Source organism: Aythya fuligula, chromosome 2 (genome assembly GCF_009819795.1).
Source record: "Aythya fuligula isolate bAytFul2 chromosome 2, bAytFul2.pri, whole genome shotgun sequence".
Lineage (NCBI taxonomy): Eukaryota > Metazoa > Chordata > Aves > Anseriformes > Anatidae > Aythya > Aythya fuligula.
In genome coordinates this window covers 132,463,584-132,476,285 of record NC_045560.1, presented here as the reverse complement: position 1 = coordinate 132,476,285, position 12,702 = coordinate 132,463,584, and positions in this window count along the sequence as shown.

The window sequence follows — 12,702 nt, the reverse complement described above, 5'->3', positions numbered from 1 at the left end:
TGCACTTCACAAACACACGCACAGCAGAAAACTTACACCCATAATGTGCATTCCCCTGTTATTTCTTGCTCTTTTGTTTTCTCCACAAAGAGACTTTTCTGCTCCTAGCCCCTTCCATGACCATGAATTGTAATTGAAAGAGGAACAGGAGGAAAAATAAATCCTAGAGAATTAAATTATTGTATCACGCACAAGGTAAGGCTTTCAGAAATATAAGACTGATGGGAAACCACATCTCCCTTTGGCTCCTTTCCCAAGAGAGAGGGTAAAATGCACAGATTATTTTGGAGAGAAAAGCGAGGATTTTATATATTTATTTATTTATTTATGATGCATGTCAGAATTTCTGTTCAGTCACACCCTTATTACTCATGATTGAGTAGCTTTCCTTTCTAACTTATCTTCCATCTGGAAGCATGTCCGGAAGGCCCGTGATTTATCTGGCCATTATCTGGGGAAGGAGCTGCCAGCAACCCTGGGTTCCTTCCCTACTTTGCCACACTCAAACCACCAGACAGTAATATCTGAACTCTCATACAATATTGTTGTCAAAGCTCTGTGACTTCCAACAAATCAAGGCTTCCATTATGAAAGTAGAGAAGGGATTTCAGAGTTTGGACACCAGTAAAGTGAACTGGACCAGGCTCTGTTTATTAATATATAAGATTTGAAGGCAGCACCAAGTAATAAAAAAGCATGAGGACTGGTAGGGTGGAAGCTTAACATGTGCTAATAGATAACATTTACAGATGTGTTTGTTTATTAATTCCTTTAATTCAGTACAAAAAGATACATTGACAATATTTCATTTTTTATTTGAGACAACATCAATAGGAATTGGGTGACCGAAGTCTGGTTACAAACTACTGCTGAAAAGCAGGACAGGTTTCCATGAAACATTGGCAGTCTTTAGATAGTGAGCAAAGAGGAAGAAATATTTCAAATAACATAAAAATGGAAATGTTATTTCCATCATTTTATCAATTTATAACTGTCTGTCTTTTTTAGAGTGGAAGAATATATCCATAATTATCCTTTCTTAGTCTTTGTCCGTAAGACATAAATAAAATGTCACATCTGTTATAACAAGAATATGTTACTTCAGGTTGTTGACCGATGTCTTATACAACTGAAAGTATTTAAGCATGATGTTTCTTGCTTGTTAAAAGCATTGACAGCTTTCTCTCTGGATAGAAAGGTGTGTCAGTGGGCATGAGAAAAGGAAGTTTCATAATCAGAAATGTGAAACATTAAAAATGCTAAAGAACCAAGATGTAGAATAAAAAGATTAAGAGTAAAATCTAGATGAATCTGGCTCTAAATTTGTTTACTTTACCCCATGAGCTGTTGGCATGCTTGGAAATGATATTACACAATAGAGCTGATTGACTAAAACAGGGTCTATTACTGTTCTGATGGTCTTATGAAAAAGCAAGATGCACTTTGGGCTAATCTGTGCTGGTTTGTAGCAGAAATAAAGAGACTTGAATATTTTTCAGTTCAGTTTTCCAGTTCCAAAACTGTTTGTTTCTAAATTTGATGTTTTAAAGTCTACCCACAGAACTGTTGGGTCTAATATGAGGCAAAACACTCGGATCCTCTACAGTCTTAGGAAGAGAAATACTTTCAAGAGGAGACCACAGAGGTTATCTATACTCATGACAGATGTGACATGTGCATACACCTGCATTTTCAATGTGCCAGGACAGTCGATTAGTCAGCACATTACGGGGCATTCAGAATGTTAGCAGACAAGTTTTCTTGTGCAAGGTTTTGGTCTGGTCCTGAGTAAACCAGCAAGGAGCCTGTACAGCAGGACTAGACTCCAGGTCTTTCCCATACCAAGTAGAGAGTCATTCCTATTTGTTTGATTTCTAGCCTATTTCAAAATAAAAATAAAATAATAATAATAATAATAATAATGAGGGGGCATAAAGTGAAAGGGTTGAACTGGATAAGACATACACCACTAACAAGGAATTTAGGATAACTATATCAGATAAAATTTCAAAATTACCCTCTGCTGACTAAGACCTAACATTTGGATTTTCTTTCATTTTTTTCTTTCATTTACCAGGTATATGCCATTAGACTGAAATAAAACCTCCTTTTGTTCCTTTACTTTGAATCCTGTTTTGCATGTGATATTCCCTACGTATTAACCAAACCTAAGACAAAGTATTCCACTTCAGTTTTGTGGTTAAAACATTTCCCATATAGGTACAATGCCATTTTCTGTTCCAGAGAGTTTCATTATTCATATAAAAATGGAGAAGCAGCAACTGCAGAAACTGTCACTCCTTAGTATCACTCCTATCACTATCACTTCTTCCCTCATAATGGCCAAAAAGCCTGTATTCTGATGGTCTGGGCACTCTTCTGAGCAAAAGGAAGGTCCACATCTTCTCAGAAATAAATCAGAATTGAATGTTAGCATAGCAGACACATAAATAGCAGACACATAAATAGCAGACACATGCCCTCTTCCTAGTGAGCCAGTCCCTGACACAGTAGAGGGAACCAATCACTAATCCTTACTGTTTTTAAGTTTGATTAGTTTATCAGTTCTGGAATCTCATAATTTTCTATTTATTGGTAAAGTAGAAGGATCCATCTGCAAATATATTTTTTTCCAAAATGTGTATATGCTGATTTTTGTCACTAAAGAGATATGAAAATTTGTAATAGGTGTGTTATCTTTGAAATATCTTGTTGTTGTTTTCTTTTTGGTTGGTTGGTTGAGGTTTTATTGTTGTTGTTTAAATATTATCTATGAAAAATTGCTGCATATTTCATACATTGATATTTTTTTCAAGATAAACCATGAAATTTATAATTTAATTATTTTATGGATCCATTTCATTCCTTACAATAATTCAAGTTGAATGAAAGATGACTGCAAATGATAAAAAAATGTAAAAAATATTCACATTTTGGAATGTATATATTTCAAACATATAAAATATATAACCTTAACGTTTACAGAGCTTCCACTTCTGGGATATCCAAGGTAGTTTTTCCCACCTGTAGATGGTGGATGTGTGCAAAATGCTATCTTTGTCAAGCTTAAGCAAACACCATGTTTTTCTACAACATGGTATTTTGGACAGAATTTTTACATTTTATTACTGAAAACAAGAACTCAACATTGACAAAGGATAGATGCCAGCCAAACTTCACTCTGCTCTTCACATTTCAAATATTGTACCTGTGAATAGCTTAAACAGCAAAAGAAAAAGAGGCTCAGTCAGTCTCTGTTCTTTGAAAAGTGTAAAAAGCATGAGTGGTTGCTCTGTGAAAGAAGTTAATTGGGTCAGGCAGGAAGACTATCACAAGAAATCAGGTTGGACACCTGGACCTTCAGTCCAAAATGTAATTGTTGAGTGAAGTTTCAGTAAAATATTCAGCTGTCTATATCTCTGTGTAAACAAGAGCTTGCCTAATGAAATAATAATGAAAATCTTGTCAATAAATCCAGAAAACCAGGTTTCCTAATGTATGCCTCATATTCTCTAAAACAAATTGATTCAACAAGAGATGAATAACAACAAACATGGATTTGCCAAGAACAATCGTATTAAACAAGCCTAACTTCCTTACCCATAGAAGAAAAATAGCTGGCATCACATATCTTGCTTTTAGAAAGCACCTGTTTGGTATTACAAACTAGTTGGGGAAAACTGTCTTGCTGAAATATCTGCACAAAATTGCTCAGATAATATATTCAGAAGTTATTTGTCACGAGCTTCTGTCAGTGTTTCTTCAAAAACACTGCAGATTCTTTTGAGGTTAACTGGATTTACATGGAGTAATTAATTAGTAAAACTTTGAATATTTCCCTGGCTCAGGAAAGCAAGGTCAGAATGCAAAAGATTAAGGTTTATTTCCTTTTCATATTCTCCTTTTCTTCTCCTCTTCTCCTCTTCTCCTTAAAGCAATAGGTTAAAGTAGGGATCTTTTCCTTTGGCAGGCATAGTGGCAGTTCTTGGACTAGCTTTTGTCTTCAGAGTGTGGCTCATGTTTTTTCTTCCCTTGTTCAGAAATCTGAACATATATCCACTGAATGTGCAACAGGTAAACTATTAGACGATATGACATGAAACAGAAATACCAAAAAAAAACAAAAACAAAAACAACAAAAAAAGTGGTTAAGTTATCCTCACTTAATTCTGAAAGACAGGATGTTTTAAGGTTTAATTATCCAAACTATTTGGGGCATTTAGGATGAGATTAATTACCTCACTCAGTCAACTACTCTATTCATTCCCCTGATATAAATGTGGCCTGAAAATATGATCACTAATCTAACATTGTGTAATAAATTAAACCAATTATGAAATATGAATTTAATGGAAAACCTATCAATAACAAAGGGAACACATTCAGTAGATTTTCACATATATGTTAATATTGCAAAGAAGGATACTGAACACTCCAAGTTAGGAAAATAAAATATCAGAAAGCTCTACTGGATAAAACAAAGGTGTGATATGTTTTATGGAAATATGATGTTTCTTCAGTGGTCTGAGAGATCTGCTCATTGATAAATCATTATTTTATTACTCTGATTTTAGGTTAATGAAATCAGATTTGATTCTACATTAAACATCAGAATATGTACAATGGGGTATACTGATACTTTAACTTTTTGTACCATGAGTATTCAGGTGTAATTCAGAGCAGAAAAAAAAAAAAAAAAGCATTGATCTGAAAGAGTTAAAAAATTTTTTTTTTTAAAAAGCAGGAAAATGAAACATTATTCAGTCTTATGCTATCTTGTCACTTAAATAAGGAGCAAAGCTGGAAATATATCTTCAAGACAAAATTTTCAGACTGGATGCTTTATATATTCAAAATTATTATTTCAAACTCATATTTGGAATAAGTAGATATGCCATGGAATATTATGCAATTAGATATGAATTAGAGATTCCTTTTTTAATTTCCCAAGAAGTTTCTTACTACTGGAATACATCAAATACTTTAGACAAACCAGAGCACAAAAATAAAATGACAAAGTAAATTTTTGCTACTTTTACTCTTCAAAGGCCCCACATAAATTTTTTCAGCTTCATTGACTTCCACCATGTTCATCTTCGTGCATGTAAGAGAACTGCAGCCCATTCCCTTTTCTGCCTCTGCTGAAAAATACTCATAGCCAAGGTGGAGCTTTGTCTTTAAATTAAGTGTACCACAATTATGACTGCAGCAATATAAAATAAAATAAAATAAAATAAAATAAAATAAAATAAAATAAAATAAAATAAAATAAAATAAAATAAAATAAAATAAAATAAAATTATGATATGATATGATATGATATGATATGATATGATATGAGAGAATACTTAAAATAATTTTTAAAAAGGACATGAAGTTGGAAAGATGATGATAGAATAAAATGGAATTTGAAAGTAAACAAGTCAATTTATCTAAACTTAATAAGGAGAAATAAAATAGACAAACATCACATGAAAAATTGGTAGTATAGTAATAAGACTACAAAGAACAACTGAGTTGTTCTTTGTAGTCTTATTACAGCTTTGGAATTTTAAAAGAGATTCAAGGAAAGTATAAAGACTCCATGGTAGGAATTAAAAATATATTAAAATTTTTGAAAAATGATCTGTAAGGAGGCTAAAGGACTTTGTTTAGTCTAGAAAAGAGAAGACTGAAGAAGGACAGAAGAACCTTCTGATAACTAAGTGGTTGACATTAGGAGTACGACAATTGATTTTGATGCATCTGGAGACAAAATGAGAAGGAATCAACATAATTTTGAGTAAAGATTTGTGAGACAGCATGAATATTTTTTCACTCCCTAAAAAATACCAACAGGTATTCTAGCAGCATTGTAAAATCTCTCTTTATGGTTTTTAGGAGAGGTTATACATTATGATGTATATCTAAGTGTATTTAATCCTGCTATCCATGATTTTTGAGGTCTTTCCTTGGTTTTCTTTTCTGTTTCTCTAATAACATGGAAAAAAAAAAAAAAAAAAAAAAAAAAACAGAAACTACACTCTAATCAGGGACAAGGTTAGATAATTACCACAACAAACAACTGATTTTGTTTATGAGTAACAACCTGGGATCACTAACAGAATCAACACAGAATCATGCTCATGGTGAATACAGAAGCTAAAAATTTACATCTCTCTATGTCCCACAGTAAGACTAAGGTGGGACTTATAGACATGTAGACTTCTGGCTTTTTTTTCTACACTAAAATGAATTTCTTCCAGTCTGCAAAATTGTAATGTTCTTTCTTAGACAGACAGCATATTAAAAAAAATAAATAAATAAATAAATAAAAAGGGAAGATGCAAGACTAGAAAAATTGTCTCTCCTTAACTTTAGATAAACACTTTGTTGGAAGTAACCTTTACATATATGATCTTCCCAGAAGTTTTTACTGGGAAGCTATTAGCATGCAATTGCCTAAAATTTCATTATGCTTTTACAAGAGATTATTTTTACAGTAACAAGTATGCAACGAAGTATATCGACTCCTTGTGGTTTAATTTTTTTTACACAACTACTAACTACTTTGAGTTTAAGAATAGATCTAGCTAGCTTGGAACAGAAAGGTGAACAATTAAAAAAATAGTAAATTCAAACAAGTTTGCTTTGATTATTTTTTTTTTTAAGAGTATCAGACATCAAGCAGCATTAATAACAAAACATCTTTGCTAATTAAGACAGTAGTTAAGGATTCCAACTCACGATGTAATTAAAATTGCTTGCTATTCATGACTGTAAAAAATGATGGTTAAAATGTTAATGTGATTCTTGAACTAAAATTTGACTAACAAAATATGCTTTTTGATTAAGGTATTTGCATAAATAGTTACAAGAGTTCTTAATGACAGAATTTATGAATGTGTCAAAGTGCAATACAATATTTTGATGCATGACAATCAATTAAAAATTGATTTAAACAAACTAAATGAACAGAAAATGTTCAGTTGACTTAAATCACCAAATTACTATTATCAGCTTATTTTAAAATGCATATTTATCAAATCACAAATTGAACTGGAAGAATCGCCTTCCTAATGCATAAGCCTATGAGCCGGCCAATATTTTATGGGGTATTTGCTCTTTGCTATTCAAGAAACCATTGAATTGAGACTATACTGCACTCCAATCAGTTGTCTTTAACAGATTACAGAAAACTGTACAGCAAGACCTCAGTTTAGGCAGATGCATAACCAAATTTATAACTGAGGATATGTGAATAGTCAACCCTATTAAAAGTGGGCAGACGCTTAAGAATTCTGCTGAACCAGAGACCCTGTATAAGGGATATTGGCTTAATTTCCTGGAAGATAAATGTCAGTTTTGCTTGTTAGGAGAGGACTAAGCTGAAAATGACTTTTAAATATGTAAATATGTTTTCAGTAGTTTATATTATGTAATTTCATAGCATATATTAATTGGAAAAGAAAAATAAAAGGCTTTTCTCACTGTCCTGGTTTCAGCTAGAATAGAGTTCCTCCTAGTAGCTGGTATGATGCAGTGTTTTGGATTTAGGATAAGAATGATGTTGATAACACACTAATGTTTTAATTGTTGCAGAGCAGTGCTTACATTAAGCCAAGGACTTTTTCCCTTCTTACGTTGTCCTGCCAGTGGGCAGGCTGGGTGTGCAGCAGGAGCTGGGAGGGGACAGAACTAGGACAGCTGACCCATAACTGGCCAAAGAAGTACTCCATACCATCTGACATCATGCTGAACAATATATAGGGATGGGGGGACAGCTACTCAGGGATATGCTAGGCATCAGTCAGCAGCTGGTGAGCAAGTGATGCATTGTGCATCACTTGCTTTACACACATTTTTATTAGTAGTACTATTATCATTATTATTATTATTTTCCTTTCTCTTTCTGTCCTAGTAAACTGTCTCTATGTCAAGCCACAGGCTTCATTTTTCTGATTCTCTCCCCCACCCCAGGGAGGGTGAGAAAACGGCTGTGTGGTGCTTAGCTGCCAGCTGAGTTAAACCACAACACTCACAAAATGTGTTCTGTGCTATTATAGTAGAATATTTGAAAACATGGGTCAAACAAAACTAATTCAACACTTAAGTTAAAAATAAAAGAGAAGATGTCATACAGTCCTCAATAAATACATGAAAAAATATAACATGGACATTATTAAAGAAAAATCTCTGAGTGAACCAAGAGATCACTTGCCAATAGGCATTCCTTAAGCTTCAATACAAGGAGTAAAGAGTTGGAAAACAGGACTGAGATGAAAATAAATAAATAAATAGATAAATAAAGAAATAAAATCTCACTCAGAGATAGATCAACCAACCTTCAAACTACAGATACTGATATGCCTTTCAAAGAAGACGCCATCTTGACTATTTACATGGAATTAACAGGACAGTGCTGTGAACCAGAGCTCTCAGAGGTGTGACCCATGATATTAGCATTAATATGCTAATGAAAATATAAATTTGTACATAAGAAGAACAGTTTTCACTTCTTGAACAAAATTTTAAGGAAATATATTTTTAAATGGCAGTATCCTGTCTCCTATATTTCTGAAAATTAGTGATACTTACACACCTTTTAGGAGCTGTCAGATTTTACACCTGGTAAACACTTTTAAATTTCTTTCATTTTGCTTCATTGCTTTGTTCTGTATCCTTTAAAGACTAGACAAAACCATAATGATTTTCCTCAACCCTTCCAGTAGCAGGGAACAATATTGAAAGGAATAGGGAGAACCAGCAGATCAATACATGGCTCCAAGGCTGATGTCACCCTCAGAATTTGGAGTTTCTCGATCATGGGACGTTCTTCAAAATACCAGGTCCATTGGTGCCCGATGGGATGAACCTTTCTTAAAGTGGGTAAGGGATTTTTGCCCAGGAGTTAGCAGAACTGATTGATAAAGCTTTAAGCTAGATTTCATCAGAGAAAGGGATAAAAGCAGGCTCACCAGTGATAAACTATGCGACAGTACACCAAAATTTGAGGAACTGCATGCTAGTGAGATCATAGAATCATAGAATATCCCGAGTTGGAAGGGACCCATAAGGATCATCAAGTCCAACTCCTGGCACCACACAGGTCTACCCAAAAGTTTGACCATGTGACTAATTGCACAGTCCAATCACTTCTTAAATTCAGACAGGATTGGTGAAGTGGCTAATTCACTGGGGAGCCTGTTCCAGTGTGCAACCACCCTCTCGGTGAAGAACCTCTTCCTGATGTCCAGCCTGAACTTCCCCTGTGTCAGTTAAACACCATTCATGCGGGTCCTATCACTGCTGTTTATGGAGAATAGGTCACCTGCTTCTCCACTCCCCCTTGCAAGGAAGTTGTAGACCAATAGGTCCCCCATCAGCCTCCTCTTCTCCAGGCTGAACAGGCCCAGTGACCTCAGCTGCTCCTTGTATGCTTTCGCCTCTAGGCCCTTCACCATCTTCGTTGTCCTCCTCTGGACACTCTCCAACATTTTAATGTCCTTTTTGTACTGTGGTGCCCAGAACTGCACACAGTACTCAAGGTGAGGCTGCACCAGCACAGAGTAGAGCGGGACGATCACCTTCCTTGACTTACGAGCAATGCTGTGCTTGATGCATCCCAAGATACAGTTGGCCCTTCTGGCTGCCAGGGCACACTGCTGGTTCATATTCAACTTGCTGTCAACCACAACCCCCAGATCCCTCTCTGCAGGGCTGCTCTCCAATGTCTCATTGCCCAGTCTGTACATATAGCCAGGGTTTCCCCGTCCCAGGTGCAGGACCCAGCACTTGCTTTTGTTAAACTTCATGTGGTTGGTGATTGCCCAGCTCTCCAATCTGTCCAGATCTCTCTGCAAGGCCTTTCCACCTTCATCCGTGTCCGCGACTCCTCCAAGTTTGGTGTCATTGGCAAATTTGCTCAAAACACCTTCTAGTCCTACATCCAAATCATTTATAAAGACATTGAAGAGGTCTGGACATAAAATGAAGCCTTGAGGGACCCTACTAGCGACCATCTGCTAGCCAGATGTGGCCCCATTTACTACAACCTTTTGAGCTCTGCCCATCAGCCAGTTGCTCACCCATCATATGATGTTTTTGTTAAATTTTATGCTGGACATTTTGTCCAGTAGGGTCCTATGGGAAACCGTGTCAAAAGCCTTGCTGAAGTCCAAAAAGATCACATCGGCTGGTTTCCCATGGTCAACTAGATGGGTGAACTTTTCATAAAAGGAAATCAAATTTGTTAGGCAGGATCTACCCCTCATGAATCCATGTTGGCTGGGACCAATGACTGTATTGTCCCCTAGGTGCGCTTCAGTAACTTCAAGGATCATCTTCTCCATAATTTTACCAGGCACTGACATTAGACTGACAGGCCTGTAATTGCTAGGGTCTTCTTTCTTACTCTTCTTGAAAATTGGCACAACATTTGCCAGCTTCCATTCTACTAGGACCTTTCCAGATTCCGAAGATCATTGAAAAAAAATTGAGAGAGGTCCTGTGATGACATCAGCCAGCTCTTTAAGCACCCTGGGATGAATCCCATCCGGACCCATGGACTTGTATGGATCCAGGTGGAGCAGCAAATCCTGCACACGTTCAGGGTCGGCTGGGAGTTTGTCATTCCCACCGTCATAGTCCTCCAGCCCAGGGTACCCTGGGTCCCAAAGCCCATCATCAGTGTTGAAGACAGAGGCGAAGAAAGCATTAAACGTCCCTGCTTTGCCTATGTCATTGTCTGTGGGGAGACCTTCCCCATCAAGTAGCGAACCTATGTTTTCTTTGGTTCTCCTTTTTCTGTTCACATATCTAAAAAAAAAAAATTATCGTCTCCAACAGACATCGCCAGCTTCAACTCTAATTGGGCTTTGGCCACACAAATTTTCTCCCTGTTGTGCTCCATGAGGCTGGGTACAATGAGCTGTACCTTGGGGTGACTGAGGGGTGGCCTCATGGTGGCCTGAAGCTTCCTCATGAGGGGAGAGAAGGGGCAGACACTGAGCTCTGCTCTCTGGGTACAGTGACAGGACCCAAGGGAATGGCATGGAGCTGAGACAGGGAAGAGTAAGGCTGGGTGTTAGGAAAAGGTTCTTCACCCAGAGGGTGGTAAGGCACTGGGACAGGATCCCCAGGGCACCATATCTGCTGGAGCCATTTGGACAATGCTCTCAGACACAGTTTGGTTTTTGATGGTCCTTTGTGCAGCCAATAGTTAAGCTTGTTGATCCTTGTGGGCCTTTCCCAACTCAGGATATTCTATGATTTTGTCATATCATAGACCAAATTGGTTCCACTGTTGATTAATTTCATTTAGTGAAGTGCCATTACTAAGTTTCCAAGAAAAATTATGTGCAAGCATCAGATGCAATACCAAGGTGTCTTCTGCTGCAACCATAGTTATTGGTTATTCAAGCTTGAGGTACTCCATCAAAATAATTCTTTTTATAATTCATGTAAGCTGTTCTTCTAATATTTTCTTTAGATAATCAGTCTTAATCAAAAAAATGTTTATTGTTTTAATGGGAAGCAAGACTACTTCTGAGTAGTACCTTGATGTTGTCATGTTGGTTGTTTTTTGTTTCTTTTTCTTTTTATTTTTCTTTTTATTTTTTTCATTTTTATCTTTCTGATCACAAAACATGTTCCAAGACACCTTTGGAATTGAAATTTGCAATATGCATAAGATTTCTACTTGATTATTTATGTAATAATGTAAATAAACCAGAATTATAACATCATATAACCAGAAAAATAACATTTACAAAATTTTGCAAGTGCAATAGGCAGAAAAATCAGAAACTTTATAAATAACATCTTCTTTTGGAGTCTTTCTAGAGTATTTAGCAAAAAATTTCTAGCACAAAAAGAGTAGTTGCATTAAAAATGCATCTCAGAACTCATACAATGTAAAATTATGGGTGCAGATCAGATATAAGATGACTCCAGTTTTACTTGGAAGTTTCTAATACGGAATATTAAAGACTGTTCTTCTGCTTCAAATAATTACCCAGAAACTCCTATCATCACAGATTGAGATATGAGCAAAAGCTAAATCCTATAGCTCCCACTTACAGTTCCTAAAATTCACACAGATACAAAACAAACAAACAAACAAACAACAACAAAAGACTCATGATGGAGTCCCTAAAATCAGTCAAAACCCAGCCTCGACTTTTGGAGTCATTCATATTCTCCTGGGGTCAGGAAGTTAATAATGCAGATGGGAAAGGTAAGAACTAAGCCTAAGAGAACTACAATGCCTGACAACAGCTCTGATGCAGGAAAAATTGAAGATTTGCCTAATAGAAAGTCTTTAGAGAATGTTCAAGGATTAATCACATATTTTTCTATAGAAATATATTTCTCCAAATGTTGGCTAAGATTTTAAGACTGATTCTACTGATTTGAAATGTAATTATTTAGAGATTGTCTACCAGAAAATTGATGCTCAGTTCTGTCCAAACATCAGGATTTTCAATAGTTTTATTTCAGTGCAGATAGCCCAAAATAATCTGTTATTTGCTTAAAATCTCAGACTTGGAGTGTTATATTCATTTTAGAACATTGTGGTCATTATTTCTCTGACTGCCAACAGGCAAGCAAAAGATTAGACAGGATGTTGTATAAATGAACAGATGTTAAAAAAAAAAAATAATGTGGTATCATTGGTATGATAAAAATAAAAAATGTGGTATCATGACCAAAGGGAAAATG